Below are 3,934 nucleotides of genomic sequence, written 5' to 3' on the forward strand. Positions count from 1 at the left end.
TCTCTCTCTCTCTCTCTCTCTCTCTCTCTCTCTCTCTCTCTCTTCTTTTCTTCTTCTCTTCTCTCGTCTTCTGCATTTCTTGCCGAAGGAGAAACGAAGAATTCTTTCGAACGCGCGAGCGAAGAGGACGGAGGGCGGCTCAAGAGAGTTCGTTCGTCCCTCTGGAAGGTTCCTCGTCTCGTTCACATTTATCGTTTCGTCGGAGAAAACTATAGGAGCGCGGCAAATATTTATAAAATGAGCATTTTGATACTTCATATTTAATTTGATATGAGAAAATGTAATAGTATCCGTTTAATTCTCTTTCACAATTTATTAATTTTCAATATGAAATATTTTTTGCGGTTTATATATTATATATAGGTTTTGTTTCTTTAAAAAATTTTTATAACTCTAATCGAGATTATTACTCAAATTTTTGAATTTGCAATTAAATCGTGATTAACATTGTTCATTATTATCCCTTTACATTTCAGAATATTATTAATATTTCTCAAAGAATAGATCGAGAAATGGCATTCAATATTTGAAATATTATTTAACGTTTGAAATGCTCTGATTTTGTATCATTTTCCGTATTACACTCTCTTTGAATTTATCTATTTTATTCAGTGATATATATTTCGCTCTTCTTACAAGTTCCTTTCCCTTTCGTTTATTATGATCCTGTAGGATAAACGGCGGTTTCCTCCATTGGACGCCAACGCGACTATGACTATCTTTTTCCTTTCATCTCCACCTCCTACTCACACCTTCCTGGTATCAAGAAGCAGACGGCGGACCACCGGAAGAGGGGTCACCGTGAGAAAACTAAAGAAAAGGGAATTGATTGCTTACTGACATCCATCGTTGTTGATTCTGTGTTTAAAAGGAAATGTCGCTGATAACGATTTTGATTTTGGATGACGGAACGAGACAAGATGTCGCAAAAGGTAGGCGAACGACGGCTGTAGACGACAATGACCGATCAATCGAGAAAATGTCGAATGCAGAACATGAGATAACTAACATTTCATTGGATTAAGAATTTATCTGTCTCGCCTATGCATATTATATATATATATATATATATATATATATATATATATATATATATATTGGATTGTGTCTTACATATGTAGATTTTTTACTACACAAATGAAGATTGATAATATATAATACAATAATACATTTATAAATTTATATGTACAGTGCAACGATAAAATCCTGAAGAGTATATTTTAATTATATTTTATAATGCCATAGTTAATTTCTCTTTAAATTAATCTTGGCCGATAATCGGACATATTATATGTATAATTATATGTATATTTCTAACATGTAATTATTTATAACATATATTTAATTTATACATAATATTCTCGATTATTAGTCAAGATTAATTTAAGAAGAAATGATTAATTAATTACGGCATTACGAAATATAATTAAAATATATTCTTCATAAGATTTTTGTTTTGATATTTATTAAAGACTATAAAAGAGAGACGCGTATTATCCGGTGCATTTCGTAACTGCCATCACGATTGCAGTGCTGCGAAGAATTCTCGGAAAACTAGGAAAGAGAAGCTGCAAGCGAAGTCAAAAAGAAAAGACGTAGCAAACGGATATGTTGGGAGCCATAATAAATAGTGGTAGCCATCCCAAAATGCCTCGGGCCGTTATGCCTCCTTCTCTTCCTTCTTCTCCTTTTCATCCTCTCCCACCTTCTTCGCTACTCAAAGAACTAGGCACTCCTCTTTCTACCTGGCTCCCACTCTGCCCGACCTCTATCCACTATTCCACTATGACTACCTGAGACCTTCTGCATCCTATACCGTCCTAGTAACGTTTCTATTTCTACCTCCATTACTGTCATTCTCTTTCTTGTGTCGAACGTGTCTATATTTCACGATTGATCGCGTTTTACAGCTTCTCGTTTCATAAGCCGTATATATGACATTATACATATTAGAGTAAGTATAGAGGTCTATGACATTTTGTTTTTACATAGATGAAAATTTGTCTGGAGATTTTCGAAACTCCGAATAATAGTAATGGCTTCTAAGATCACTAGCATTGGCCAACGCATTCTTGTTAAACTCGTTTTAAAATTCGGGAGGAGGAGCTAGCCTAAACGATATGGCGTTTAGAAATAAGGTCTAGTTATGGCGGTACAGCGGCCGAATTAAGATATAGAAATATTAATAAATATATATTACATTTTTTGCGCAAATCTTTTTAAAATTTTATTTATTACATATTATTTATATATTAAAAACTGTAAGAATTAACCATATAAATTCTGAAAAATTTAACTATATGTAAGATATTAGAAATTTGAGTATGACGTACATTGAGAAGAATGCCATATTAGCCGTTTGTAAAAACAAATTTCGCTAATTAGGCCGCTAATCAATTCAAGACTGCTGCTTTCCGGTCCACTTTCGTCCGTGTATGGCTCGTACTGATCCACTCACCGAGTTGGATGAGCATTCTTGGTCGGTCCGGTTCTCGAGCCGCAAGACGAGTACGCACGAAGCCAAGACTCCCCTCGGTTCAGGGACGAACGAATTTGGGGACGAGTTGTGTGAGAGAGAACGAATATGCGTGTGGATCTAGGCGCGGGGGTTGCCGGGAGAGGGACAGAGGAGAGGAGACCGAGGATGGAAACGGTGAGAGCCCGCGAGCGTAGGTCGTGGTCTCGATGGATTCGGTGGCGGCGTGAAGGACGGAGGGGCGGCTCTTCGCCGACCTACCCTAAATTCCAGTCGGTCCCCCCCGTATCACCCCGCTACCGCTTCCTGTTTCGCCGCGCGGATCCCCCGCACGCCGGGCCCCCTCGTCGTTGACGTGGCGGCTCTGCCGTCAGCTGCGGTAGGCCTGGTTCTCTCCTTCTGCGGCGAGAGAGAGCTCGTTTATTCCACGGAGCACGCATTGTATACGGGTCCTTGCCTTCTCCTGCTGCTCCTGCTCTTTCATACGCGAAATCGACGTCCTACTCACTCTCTTCTCTTTCACTTGGTCTTTTCTCCCTCAGCCTCCTCCTCCTCTCCCCCTCCTCTCTCACTCTCTCTTTATCTTTCTTGCAGCATGAACGACTACTATCTAAGATTTATTCCTCTTCGTATATGTGTGTATCAAAAGATCTCGATTCTTTCAAAATTTTTCGATCGTCTATTGAACAGTTTGTCATACTTTTAGAAATCTTACACTACCCATTTTTTTTTTGAGATATTTAAGAATTATTGACTTTAATCTTAATATTTTTTTAAGCAATTTATTGCAACAAAAATTTCCAAATTTATTGTAGCTTTTGTCAAATATTATAAGTGCAAATTTGACATACATATATATGTGTGTGTGTGTGTGTGTGTGTGTATGTATGTGTGTGAGAGATTTTGATAAAAATTTTGTTCTTTTATAAAAATTTCTGTATTCGAACAATTACTCTTGAGTGCCTATGCGAACGTGTATATATGTGCGTCCGTCTATCGTTTCAGCGTAGCAAGACGTGTCGGACGGACGATTTCGCGTGCCGAGAATGCGAGCAGTTTTAACCCATTTCTGCGCGTCATGGAGCCGCCGGGAGCGTTTTTATTCGAAACGACGGACAGCAAATAATTGCGCGAAATAATTGCTCGGATTACAATAATGGGTTACTCCGAACGACAGCGCGTGATGATAGCTTTCGAACCGCTACGTGACGGGCATATGCTTTCTGAGCTGTTTCGTTTGGGAATACTCATTATTTTGAGCGATGTTATCAAATGGGGAATAACGCCACGGAAATATTCGTATTTTTCGCGATATTATCAAATAGCGAATAATGAGTCACGATTTGGCTGGATATGCTAAATTAAAGGAAATGAGGCTACCGACATATATAGAGACATAAAAAATGCAGAAAAGAGAGAGAGAGAGAGAGAGAGAGAGAGAGAGAGAGAGAAGTAAAA

The sequence above is a fragment of the Atta cephalotes genome (genome assembly GCF_000143395.1).
Source record: "Atta cephalotes unplaced genomic scaffold scaffold00001, whole genome shotgun sequence".
NCBI lineage: Eukaryota > Metazoa > Arthropoda > Insecta > Hymenoptera > Formicidae > Atta > Atta cephalotes.